The sequence below is a fragment of the Cnephaeus nilssonii genome (genome assembly GCF_951640355.1).
Source record: "Cnephaeus nilssonii genome assembly, chromosome: 9".
NCBI lineage: Eukaryota > Metazoa > Chordata > Mammalia > Chiroptera > Vespertilionidae > Cnephaeus > Cnephaeus nilssonii.
The window spans coordinates 52,122,116-52,135,886 of NC_137080.1; the positions used below are offsets into that span (position 1 = coordinate 52,122,116).

Sequence of the window (13,771 nt, forward strand, 5' to 3'; positions counted from 1 at the left end):
TATTACAGATCTGTGACAAGGGCTGATCAGCCATGCACAGGATGGGTGGGCAATGACTAGGGTGTTACTTGTATAAAGGAGAGAGAGGGCGCTGGAGAGAAGGCTGCCATCAGCTGGCTGAGAAGAGGCTCGGTCCCCCAGGGAAGGACCCTGCAATACCACCGCACAGTTCATATGACAAAGATGTCACTAGTCCTTCTACAAAAGGACCTGCAGCCACTTACTGGGATCACTGGCACTGGGGAAAGTGGAATGCTGCAGATTCTTCATTTTGGCTGTGGGTCTGAGCTGACCCTCACCCCCTGGGACACAGAATGTGGGTCTCCAGCTGAAATAGAGGCTTATGGAGTCTAGGTGACAAATGGAGTTGTGACATGTCTGTTTCAGAGGGGTCTAGTGGACCCACAGAGACATCTTGTGATTCTTTTGCCAGACTCCAAGGGTAGCGTTCAGATAGAAGTACTCAGACACCAGCAGAACCATCACAATGATTCCCTGAGAAAGTCAGGAAACGCTCTCTGTGGGAAAAGAAGACCTAAAAGTGATATTTTTCTTACATCTGTACAGCAACATAGTATTTTGTCTCTGGAATAATAGTTGGCAGTCTAAAAAAGTAAAATAAAAAGTAATATGGACTATCAAAAAGGGAAACTAAGCCCGACTGGTGTGGTTCGGTGGTTAAGCATCAACCCATGAACCAGGAGGTCACGGTTCAATTCCCTGTCAGGCACATGCCTGGGTTGTGGGTGCAATCCCCAGTACTTCCAGTGCAGGAGGCAGCCGATCGATGTTTCTCTCTCACATCAATGTCTGTCTGTCTCTCCCATACTCTCTATAAAATCAATTTTTAAAAAAACTTAAAAAAAAAGAACAATGGACAAAGGACCTGAATAGTTACTTCTCCAAAGAGGACATACAGACAATCAATACAACTGAAAAGATGCTTAATGTCACTAATCATCAGAGAAATTAAAACCACAATGAGGTAACACTTCACACATGTCAGCATGACTAACATCGATAAATCAACAAACAAGTGCGGGTGAGCATGTGGAGAAGGGAGCCCACCCTCGCACACTGCTGATGGGAATGCAGATGGGGGCAGCACCCTGGGGAAAACCTTCAGGAGAAAAGAGATGGAGGAGAAGCCTAGAGACTGAGACTGAAGACTTACCAGCCAATTGCTATATACAACCTTCTTTGAATAAACTTAAAAATGTATGTGACCATCAGAAAAACGTGAAAAATTGCTGAATATTTTATGATATTAAAAAGTGATTGCTAATTTCTGAATGTGTGATAAAGATATTGTGATGGGGTTGTGTGGGTGTTTTTTAGAAGAGTGCTTTTAGAGATGCAAACTGAAATATCCATAGATGAAATGACATGCTTTCTGGGATTTGCACAGAGTAACCTGGTGCGGGGGGTGGGGGGGTTGGGGGGTGGGATGGGGGTGGGAGGGAGAGGAGACGGGGAGGGAGGTATTAATGAAAAAGATTGTCCGTGCTCTGAAAATTGTTGAAGCTGAGGTACACAGGTCCATTGTACTGCTATTTCTACTTCTGTAGGTGTTTGAAATGTTTCATAATAAATGTTTTCAAACGGTCAAGAAAACCCCCAGTGGCAAAAGCTAATATGAATAATTGGTATTTTATTACTGATCTAGAGACATTTAAAAAATACAGTAGGACATATGTACACGTTATCCAGGCCACAGGTAATGGTTAGTACAGTGGTGGGTTCACAGAGGACCCACAGTAACTCTGAGACACACGTTTTACACACACACACACACACACACACACACACACACACACACGTTCAAGTTAGCCTGACGGAGAAGCTTTGGAGACAAGGCCTACTGGATCAGCGACATTCCTTAAAGAATTCCCAGACATGTGTCTTTCCGAAGGCCAGGTCCACACAGGGGACGGTCACAGCAGCCTCCCTCCACGAGAGCATTCCACCAGAGACCGAGCCGGGCCACTTCGCGAGTCACCCTCACAGCAGCACACACTTCCCCCCGGCAGCACCTGCATTCCCGGGGATGCTGCTTTACAGAGAAAGGGCAACTGGGGAAATACAAGGGCAAAAGCAGCCCCACCTGGGCGCCAGGTGGAACCCAGTAACCACGATGGCGGGATGATAAGAAAGCGAACACTGACTGAGCGTTTTACGCTGGGTCATGTATTGTGGTAAGGTCTCCATTTAATCCTCTTGACAACACCAGGGGTTGGCCCTAGGATGACCCACATTTCATAACCAGGGAGAGGTCAGGCCTCTTCATCGGACCTGCCTGCTAGCAAGTGACCGGGCCAGGATGTGAACCCAGCTGTCAAACCCCAGGGCACCTGCGCTGAGCTGCTGTGTGAGGCTGCGCGCTGACGCCAGGAAGGCGTCGGCTTTCCGTGTTAGGTCAAGTACAGGCCTAGTTCTACGGTGTTCTTTCAGACTAAATGTATTTTCTGACTTACATGTGATCTCCCTGCAGTCTGTGGAGCAAGGCCCTCTGGTACTGGTCACTGCCAGGGGTTCTCTGCAGAGCTTCCCAGTGAAACGGAAAAAGTGATCCGTGCACTTCGTCCTGGCACAGGGCAGGCGCTCAGCCAGACAACCATAAGTGCGTCACGGTCCAAACTTATCTGTGAAACCAAAAGCATAAACCCATATCTTTGTATGGATCGTTCTGCACTTGCTTGTATGTATGTATGTTTTAAACTCTTGTTTGTTTTAATCTCATTGTCAGCTGTCAAAATATAGTGACTGGAAAAACATGCAAGAAGACTATGGTAGCACATTTTTCCTTTGTTTTTTAATCCTCACCCGAGGATATGATTTTATTGATTTGAGAGATAGATACCGAGATAGAAAGAGAAAGAGACGAGAAAGATAAATCGATCGGTTGCCTCGCATATGTGACCTGACCAGCAATTAAACCCACAATCTAGGTCTGTGCCCTGACCAGGGACATTAGGGGGCACAATTCTCCCCATCTCCTAAATCAAGATGCCTTTAGACATCAAGAAGGAATTCAAATGTTATTACTTACACTGAAATTAATTATAAGAAAGTTTTAAATATATATTTAGTTTTAATGAATTTGATTAAGGCAGCGATCAGGGAACCTTACTCTTGTTTAAGACTTTTAATGCTTTCTTCTCTTTTCCCTAAAGAAGCTATATGCTCTACTTAGCTGAACGAGGAGTCCAAAGAGAGTCCTGCTAATGATTTGCCAGGTTCTTGCAAAGGCTTCTATTTCCACCTGCCAAGTGTGGAAATAGGTGGGGGGTGAGGGTACGGGGAGAGGGGGAACCTTTCTCAGGCATTCGTGCCACGAGTTCACAACGTTTTGGGCAGGTCTGAACGGACTAGCTGCTTCCTTCCCCAACATCCACACACGTCATCACATTACCCATTTCTATTTTCTGCACAGCAGTCAACACCATTTGAATTACCTTGTTTGTGAATGTATTTCCTTGTGTATTGTTTGCATCAGTCACCCCATCCTATGGGAGTTCCAAGACAGCAAGAGCCTTTGCCATGTGTACCACTCTATCCCCAAGCCTGGAACAGTCCCTGGGCACAGTACCAGTTATAAATATCTGTTGAATGAATAAATGAGTGAGTGAATGAATGAATGGATTGGGCATGAGATGTCTAATTAAAAATGTAAAAATAGGCCCTGGCCAGTGTGGCTCAGTTGGTTGGGTGTTGTCCCCTGCACCTAAGGTTACGGATTTAATTCCCAGTCAGGGCACATGCCCAGGTTGAGGGCTCGATCCCAGGTGGGGGGGGGCATGCAGGAGGCAGCTGATCAATGTTTCACTTTCACATCGATGTTTCTCTCTCTCCCTCTCCCTTCCTCTCTCTCTAATAAATCAATAAAAAAAAATAAAACTATATCCCTTTCCCAGAGCTAATTTTTAAAAAGAATGTAAAAATGGGATCTAAAGATTGTTCTAAATAAACAATTGCCCTATCCACCAATAAGTACTTTACAAAATCGCTGATTAGGAAAAAGAATAAGCCAGAACTCTTCAGTCCTCCCCCTTCCCCCTCTGGAGGGGGAACATAAACTTTATTTTTTAACCTATGCTATCTTTCAAGTTCAGAAAAGAACTTTCCATAAGACATGTTTTAAACTCTTTTCTTGGCAAAGGCAACAACCACAGAGTAATTATAGGCTTTACGCCTAACAGGATCGTAAATTAATTGAAAAGCTTTGTACTTCCTACAACTCACCTGTCCTCTGACTGTCAGCAAGAATCCGTTGAGAACGACAACATGATATTAACTCAGTGGTTAGAAACAAATGCTCCAAGTCATCCATAAAAGTGTCTAATCGTCTTTGAAAGTTAAACCCTTCTACAGCAGAGACACATTTGGCTGCATTATTAATACTGTGACTTGGTATAGAAAAAAAGCCTACTTCATCATCTGGGGAATTAATTCTTCTAGGGCATCAGTTTGTAATGGAACACAATGAAGAGGCATTCAGCTAACAGTACCCCCGTATTCTGGGAATGCAGGTGTATTTCAAGTCATCTTGGGAAGACATAGCTTCAAACTATACATGTATATACAGGATTTCAGAAAAGCAAATTTTATTATTTATTGGCACCAGGTACTCTCTGGTATTCTCTCTCTCTCTCTCTCTCTCTCTCTCTCTCTCTCTCACACACACACACACACACACACACACACACACACACACACACACACGCACACACACCTTCCCAGGTCACTCAGAGAACCTGGCTTGCCCCACAGCCCCCACCAGGCCGAGCTGAGTGGGAGACAGGGAGAGGCCTGCCTTTTGGACAGCACAGTGATCATGAAGAGAAGCCTTTCTTCTTCTCACGGCGGCTGGTGGCGAGAGGGCTCTTGTACCTGCAGGAGGGGTAGGGCAGCCTTGTTCCCCAGCTGGACATCTGCTTGGCCAGCACACTTGCTAACTTGCCCCTTTCACTCGGGCAGAGGAAAAGCGCTGAAAAGGGTCCAGCAATGACCACAGGGCGAAGAGAGAACCACCCGCCCCTCCAATTCCAGATTCCGACTCCTGAGACACACAGAAGCGATCCGCAGAGAAATGCCAGGAGGCAGGGAACACTGCGGGGCATTTCAGGACTACCTATCTCATTAGGCTGCTGTAGGTGTCAAATGCACAGAATAGTGCCTGACCCTTAAGTGCTGTAAGTGCTAGAGGTGACATTATTTTACGTGAAGCCCAGATTTTATACAACGAGTGACATGACTTTGGGCAAGTCCCTAACCTCGGTGGGCCTCAGTTGGTAAAAGTGAAAATAACAATATTTACTTCCCAGGGTTGTATGTACGTGTTAAGAGCCTTGTACTTTGCTTTTTATGAAGATGGTTCTGAAAGCAAAGAAGGAAGCCCCGGCCCCTCCCAAAGCAAAGACTTTGAAGGCAAAGGAAGCAGTGCTGAGAGGCATCCACAGACACACAAAAAAGATCTGTGTGTCACCCACCTCCGAGAGCCCAAGTCACCGAGGCTCAGAAGACAACCCAAATATCCTCGAAAGAGTACCCCGGAAGAAACAAACTCGACCACTGTGCCCTCATCAAGTTCCCGCTGACTCTGAGTCAGCCATGAAGATGGAAGACAATAATACACTTGTTCATTGTGGATGTCAAGGCCAACAAGCACCAGATCAAACAGGCTGTGAAGAAGCTCTATGACATTGACGGGGCCGAGGTCAACACCCCAATCAGGCCTGATGGAGAGAAGAAGGCATAAGTTTGACTGACTCCTGACTATGGTGCTTTGAATGTTGCCATCAAAATTGGGATCATCTAAACCAGTGGTCAGCAAACTCATTAGTCAACAGAGCTAAATATCAACAGTACAACGATTGAAATTTCTTTTGAGAGCCAAATTTTTTAAACTTAAACTTCTTCTAACTAGACTCGCCCAGGCCGTGGTATTTTGTGGAAGAGCCACACTCAAGGGGCCAAAGAGCCGCATGTGGCTCGCGAGCCGCAGTTTGCCGACCACGGATCTAAACTGAGTCCAGCTGGCTAATTCTAAATACAAAAAATTTTACACTAATAAAAATAAAGTCTTGTACTTTGTAATATTTTAATACAATGTACACTTTCAATACATTCATTCATTCATTCATTCACTGGATGATCTTTGAATAGCTAGTAAATGCCAGGCTATAATAACAGCAAAACAGATATGCTTCTTGCCGTCACGGACTTTAAAATCTAGTGCGGATGGCCAGGACTGAACAAATAACTAAGTAAATCTAAGTATGATATTAGGGGTTAGTGTAGTGGGCTCTGGCAACATATGTCTGAGGGAATAAACCTAGCCTGGGAGGTCAGGGACATTCTCTTTAAGGAAGCAGAATTTCAGCTGACACAGGATGGGTGAATAGAATGGGCCAGACTTTAAAGTGGTACTTCAGGTGTAATAGCAGCAATGAGCAAGGCCCAGAGTCCAGAATTAGTGTAGCACACCAGAAAAGCTGGAAGAAGTTCAGTGTGGAGAGGTGACAAAAAGCAAAGGGAGAGTGTTATAGTTAATTTTATCTGTCAACTTGGCTGGACCACAGGGTGCACAGACATTTATTTAATCACTAGAGGCCCGGTGCACGAAATTCGTACACTTGGGGTCAGGTTCTCCAGCCTGGCCTGTGCCCTCTCACAGTGCGGGAGCCCCGCAATTGATTGCCCCAAAGAGGCAGGCCCTGCCCACCCATCCGGGGCTCCTCGATGGATTGATTGCCCCCAAAGAGGTAGGTCAGGGCCATGGAAGCCGCCTCCACGCCGCACACACAGCGTCAAGCCCCCATGCACCCGCATGCGCCCGCTGCGCACACAGCCTCCTGGTGATTGCTCATTACAGTGTGAGGGTGTCACGGTGTGAGGGCGTCACGACCACATGGGCTTTTATTACATAGGAGTATTCTGGGTTTTTCTGTGAGGTTGTTTTTGGATGAGACTAACATTTTAGTTAGTGGACTTTGAGTAAAGCAGATTGCCCTCCCTAATGTGGGTGAGTCTGATCTAATCAATTGAAGGCTGAGGTAAAAGAAAAAAAAACGAGCCTGCCCCACGCAAGACAGAATTCTCCAGCAGACTGCCTTCAGACTGGAACTGAAATATCAGTTCTCCTGGATCTCCAGCCTGCTGGCCCACCCTGAAGAATCTGGAGTTGGCACCCTCCATAATCACATGAACCAATTCCTTATAATAAACTTCGTCCTCTCTCTCTCTCTACACACACACACACACACACACACACACACACACACACACACATCCCATTGACATTTCTCTCTGGAGAACCCTGGATAATACAGGGAGTAAAGAGAAATGAGGTGGTGGTGTATGTGGAGGCCACCCAAAGGTCCAGCAATCCCAGAGGGTAAATCATGGGATGTGAGGGCAAGGAAGAGATCTGGGGCAATGGGAGGGCATTTTAGAGGAAGTCCCAGGACCAGATCTGTGGTTTTTAAATGGTCTGCCACGCTGCAGCATGAAGAGTGGAGAGATGGGGCAGTGGTGGAGCCAGGGGTTATCAATGTGGGCTGTTGCTACTGCAGCACGAGCAGATGTTAGAAGCTTGGACTAGGTAAGGATGGGGAGAAGTTGAAGCAGAAGGATCCGTGAAATACTGAGAAGTTGTAATCCTTATGGTTGGATGCTAATGTCTCGTTCTCCTTCAAAGAAAATACTCGCTAGTGCAATGGACTCGTTGGTTCTTCAATTTGAACATATCTATTTGCTCATGTCTTCCATTCTAATGACTATTCTATTTCCTTGTCTCAGACTAACAGTGACATAACTGTGAAAACAGGAGCCAAGAGAAAGAACGGATAGGAACTTTGGCTGAATTCCCAGAAAGGAGCACACCTCCCCACCCGCTGGGGAGGTGGGTGTGTGGTCACAGGCACACTGAGCTGCCTCTCGTTCCCACAGACGCAGGTCTCTGGGCGCTCAGCAACAGTGATTGATCATGTGGCCTTCACTTACGCCTCCTAAAGCAAACGGAGGATACGTTCTTCCATGGATTCCCATGACTGCCTTTTGCATATGTGTGTAGTGTGTGGTGCAAAAAATGCAACCATCTTTTAACTCGTGACGTTCAAATGTAGACGTTTAATACATAGATTTGCTCCTCAAAGCAGCCTCTGTGGGTTTTCAATGGCCTGCCGCTGTGCAGCACAGAGACTGGAGGGACGAAACAGTGGTGGAGCCAGGAGATATCGCTGTGGACTGTAATGGAAACTCTCCACCTCCACAAGTAGGCCTTCCAGAATCAGGTTATATATTTATCTTGGGAACATTTTCAATGCAAGCCCTCCTGGCCAAGTGTGCTGCATTCTTTATTTATTCCTCCAACTTGGGCCTTCCTGTTGGCTTTGCCCGGTCCCGAGTTGGAGCTCTGTGAGTGGCCGGCCTGATGCTGTCTGGGCACTGCACAGAGTAAAGATCACTGAGGGTCTGTCTCTCTAAAAGTAAACTAGGCTATTTGTGTCCTGCTGCCACTGAAGGCATGTTGTTACTCACTTAAGGTCACCACAGAATCAGGCCAAACAACAAGGGGTTCCAAATCAGTCCCTCTTCCCACATGATGTTAGGATGGTTTAGAAGCCCTGCCCCATGCCCAATTCAGGGAATGGTAAGCGGGGCATTAATTTCCCTGCAGAATCTGAACCACTGGGAAAGGGACAGACTCCCCAGCAGTCCCACTCTCCGCCGGGGCCAAAGGGCTACATTTCAGAGCCTGCAAACAGGACTACTGAGACGGGCAGCTGCTGTCACTCTCTCTTTCTTGAGGGTTCATGGATGAAAAGGGTGTTGTGGCAAGGCTGAAAGGAGGTGCTGGGCCCGTGGGGTCAGACGGGACCCTGGTTCAACAACCTTGGTACTTGAGCTCTGGCTAAGAAGGAATTCAGAGCCAAGACTCAAATTATAAGATAAAGTTTATTTAGAAAGTCACAGAAGGAGAAGTGAGCTGAAGAAGAAATGGGCCTAGGAAACAAGTTACAGAGGCAAAAGAAGGGCCCTTGGAGCTTAGGAGAAAGAGAGAGCCAAGGAAACCATGTCCGGGGCGGGGGGCGGCGTGGGTGTTCTCCATAGAGAGAGCTGCACGGGGTCCTCTGGCTTGAGGGTATTTATCTGGAGGTCTCAGGGGAGGATCCCAATAGAATATTGATTAGCTTTCCAGGTATGACCTTTCAGGTTCATGGTCTCTACTGATTGGTCAGCGCCACGGCAGGGGGTCATGAGTCCATGCAGCTGGTCCTGAGGCAGCCGTGGTGTCACTTGTCTGGTTTTGCTGCTTCTCTGGGCCTGGATGTATTTGATGCAGGTCAGAACCTTATTGTCCTGGGGGTTTAATGTTTAAGGCTATTTTCTAGCCCTCTTGTTTGTATCCCCCTAAGGGGGTCTAACCTGCATGACTAGCAACAGCCCAGGGGAGGCAAGGTCAGAGGAGGGTCTGAACCGCATGACCAGTGATTGAAAGGTCAGGGGGGTCTATGCTATGAAGGAAAGGTTACTCTGGGGGCGGGGTCCTTGTTTTCCCAGTTGCTAGGCAACCTGCGCTTTCGGCCCTGGTGACCTTTTGCACCTGGCTCATGGTCCTTGCTCTGCTCATGTCTGTCTAACTGCCTATCATAGAAGGAATGAGAGGCTTAGAATCCCCACTTCCTTGGTTCAAGAATGTTTAACCATCCTGGCCCTCCCGATGTCAGCACCAGGGTATGGGAAATATAGGATGGGGCAGCCCACTCAAGACCACTCAAAACCTATGGTGAACAGAGTGTGTGTGCAAACACACACACACAATTAGAAGCAAACCAGCAGCTCACGGAAGAAAAAGGTTGCTGCAGGAAATATTAAAAGTACACAAAAATGGTAAGATGGAAATGCTGCCTTCCCAGTGACAGAGAATACAGGAGAGGAAATACAGCTGGTCCCAGCGGAGAGCCCTCAAGGGTAGGGTGCAGGTCTCTAGAGATGCAGCCCTGGGCACAGGCACTTGCTTTCACTTTTCTTAAAACAGAGCAGAAAGCGCTCCCATGGGTGCAAAAATTGAGCTGATGGCATTTTTCTTTCCTGCTGAAGGTTATAATTCTACTCCTACTATTTTGGTTCCTCTTACTAGGGTGACAAGCATATGAACTGCCATTATTCACCTTTATCCAACTGCATAGGAGCTAATTTCATTACAGAAGCATGTTCTGTAGCCAAACAGACTGCACCATTATTAGACACCAGAAGTAAGGGAACTTAGCATTAGAATTATCCTCTGATACTAGATTACCAACTCGGCCACCAAAGATGCATTCATGCTATGAACTCCTTGAGGGCAGTGACTTCACCATATTTATTCCTGTACACTCGGCACCTAACACAGTAATATCTCAAGTGGTTGTTGAATGAATAAATGAAACCCTATTTGCCAGGCACTAAGGAAACCGAGCACAGAAATGTGGGGGTGGCAGCTGTGGCACACCACAAATCCTGCTACAGCACACCTTTCACAGCATCGCTTACAGCACAAGTGAAGACCTGAGATCCAGAAGGGACCTGAAGCTCTTCCCTGAGCAGGATAAGAATGAACCACCGAGATAATAAACAAAGAGAACAGTCCCTAGACTCTGCGAGGCGATTCCCGCTTGGGATCTCTCATGGAATGAGAGTCAGAGGACAGCTGGGGCTGAAATCACCCACTAACATGCCCAGCTGGCAGCTGGGACAGGTGGGGTTCATCACCATTTCTATCTCTGCATGATCTTTCCATGAGGAGTGTCTAACTTGGCAGCTTCAAGGTAGCCTGACTTCTTACATGGCAGCTCAGGTCACAAGAGAGAGAAGGCCAGATCGAAGCTCTATGACTTCTGTTCCTTATCTTCCAAAGTCGCGCGTGTCACTTCCACTGCACTGTTAGTTGAGGCAGTTGCAAAGGCCCACCCAGATGGGAGAGTATAGAGACACCCACCACCAGAGAGAGAGAGAGAGAGAGAGAGAGAGAGAGAGAGAAGGAAGAAGAAGAAGGAGGAGGAGGAGGAGGAGGAGGAGGAGGAGGAGGAGGAGGAGAAGTCTCTTTGGGGGCACAGAGCAATACCTTGATTTTGTAAAAGAAAAAAAAAGTTCAATGCTTGGTTTTTCCACTTTTCATGATATACCAAAGTATGTATACCACCCCCACCCCCAAAAGAACTTGAAGGTCCTCTAACCATAAGCTACTCCAGTAACAGAAAAAGCCTTCTTAAAACGCCTTCCCTTTTCATCCTTTGCAAGAGTCTGAAGGCAAATTCCCTCTCTATATTCACCAAGAGCAGGCCTCCTCCCCGGCTCCCCCACAAAGGCAGCTGCTCGCCAATGCCAAGAAGCAAACAGCCTCTCAGAGAGAAAAGGGAAGCTGTGTATCTTGTCTAACGCAAAACTGACAGCCTGATATGCCCCACTCCGTAGACACCCTCTTTTAAGATGTGCAGTACAACACTTTCACTCACATTAACACAGCTAATTAAATGAAAATAGTCATGTGCCACATAGCAATGTCTCAGTCAACGAGGGACTACATTATGAGGTGGTCTCATAAGATTATAATGGAGCTGAAACATTCCTATCCCCTAGTGACATCGTAACCCTCCTAATGTCCTAGACTGCGCAATGCATTACCCACGTTTGTGGTGATGTTGATGTAAACAGACCTACTGCGCTGACAGTCGTAGAAAAGTAGAGCACGTACAATCATGTACAATGTACTCACATACCACCAAGTATTATGTACAGTTGTTCGTATGAAAAATAACACAATAATTAACACATAATCATACAAGAGTAAACTCTGTTTCCCACACTCACAATTGTAAACCTACATTTGCCACACCCTATCTATTATTTTTAGTATTTCATTTCCTAATCTCCCCTTCAGCAGATCCTGAGGGAGCATGCCTGCCTCAGCTCACTCTGCAGGAAACAGTTCGGCAGTTCATTCTCATTCTATGGCGTCCTTTTCCTTAGACCACTCAGAGATGCAACTGAGCTCCGCAAGCATCGCACCAGCCCAGCAACAGCCTCGAGAAGCCCCTACCAATGGCTGCCTGCCCTCAGCAGAGCTCTGGTCACTGGAGCTTCTACAAAGCATCTCCCAGGGCCCTTCTTCTATGGCTCACGAGCCAACATGTCATGTAGACATTCTTCCAGGCTAGAAGTTAACTTTATTCAGGACCACGAATGGCAGGCTCTGCAAACAGGCCCTGGGTCTATCTATATACACTGAGAGGGGATTCTTTCTGGAGAAATGCGTAAATTGGTACCAAAGCATTTCAGTTATCAGCACAGGCCAAAGAACTTACACTGAAGGTTAAAAGAGATATTCTTAGAAGTATAAGTTATAAAACAATGTATACAATATACATAGGCTGTGAAACAATATAGGTGGGCAAAAGTAGGCTTACAGTTGTGAGGACGCAAAACACAAGAGTTTATTCTTGTATTATTATTATATCTTAATTATTGTATTATTGATTTGTATTACTACTGGAAACCTACTTTTGCCCAGCCCTGTATAGAAATCCTATTTAAAAAAATGAATAAATAGTATAAACGCGTAAAAGAGAGACTGGAAGGGTTTACATCAAATAAATAATGCTACTCCCTGGGAGATTAGATTGGGTGCCTTATTTTCCTTTTTGTGCATGTACATATTTTTAAAGATTTTTCTATAATAAGAAAAAACGTTATTTTTACTAAGTTAAATACATCTGATCCTTTCAGTTTTCTCCGGCGCCACTGCAACCACCCTAGTCCAGGCCCCATCATCTCTGCCCTGGACTAAAGCTGCCCCTCTCGCCTCTCACCGTGTTAGGAGCTCAGTCTGCCGACCAGGCCTGTTTCACCTTCTCTGGCTTCTTCTCACTGAGGCCAGAGTGCTCTTTGCAAAACATAGATACGGCTATGTCACTTCCATTCTCAAAACCTCTCACGGCATATCGGTTGCCCTTAGAATAAAAGTCACAGTTCTCACCAAGGTCCAAGGCCGCTGGCCCTTTCACTCAGCCTCGCCTCTTGGGGCTCGTCAACATGCTGCTTCCGCCATCGGGAACTCCCCGCATTCTCTTCCTCTCGTACTCACTCACCTCTGAAGCCTGGGCCTAGATGCCCCTTCCCCAGAGAGACCTTTCCCGAACCCCTAGTCCAGGTAAATCCACTTGCACCTTGTGGCTTTCTTTTCGTGACTCTGATCAGACGTGCCATTAGTTACTGGCTTACCGTCTGTCTCCAGGGATGGCCTGTGAGCTCCGAGAGAACAGGACCCCTGGAGCCCCAGTCTGGCAAACAGCAGGTCCTCAATAAACATGGACTCTGAATGCTTTGCTCCTTTAAAAATGAAGTGCTGATCACCAGGGAAACATTAAATAAAATCTTTCTATTTCTCAGCATGTTATCGCCTGTGAGAGTTTAAGAATTACATTTCTTAAAAAGAGAATGTGGGAGGAAAAACATTTATTGTGCCAATGTTTTCTTTATCTACATACCTCTCTTCGCCTAAGACAAAACAAACAGCAACTATCATAACTAAAGCTCCTATAATTGGCTGCCTTTTAAAAACAGGCACCGCTCTTGTTCGCAAGAAACAAGAAGGGCTGGGTTCATGCACCCTTCCACTCTGCCGCCTAGAATTCAGAGTCCAAGGGCATATGTCTTCGCTCATCTGGCCCCCCTCGGGCTCAGCAAAGGCCATTAATCATCGAGGAAACAGTGACGTGAAGTGTTGACA

General features: G+C 46.4%; 1 protein-coding gene and 1 pseudogene across 2 annotated transcripts in view; one reads left to right on the forward strand and one right to left on the reverse strand.

Annotated features, from left to right (window-relative positions):
* Positions 1 to 13,771, reverse strand: part of ANKRD6 (ankyrin repeat domain 6) — a 149,145-nt gene that overhangs the window by 68,500 nt on the left and 66,874 nt on the right. The window lies entirely within an intron of this gene.
* LOC307105528 (large ribosomal subunit protein uL23-like) lies at positions 5,365 to 5,818 on the forward strand (annotated as a pseudogene). The gene has a single exon. The product of its transcript is annotated as a large ribosomal subunit protein uL23-like (transcript).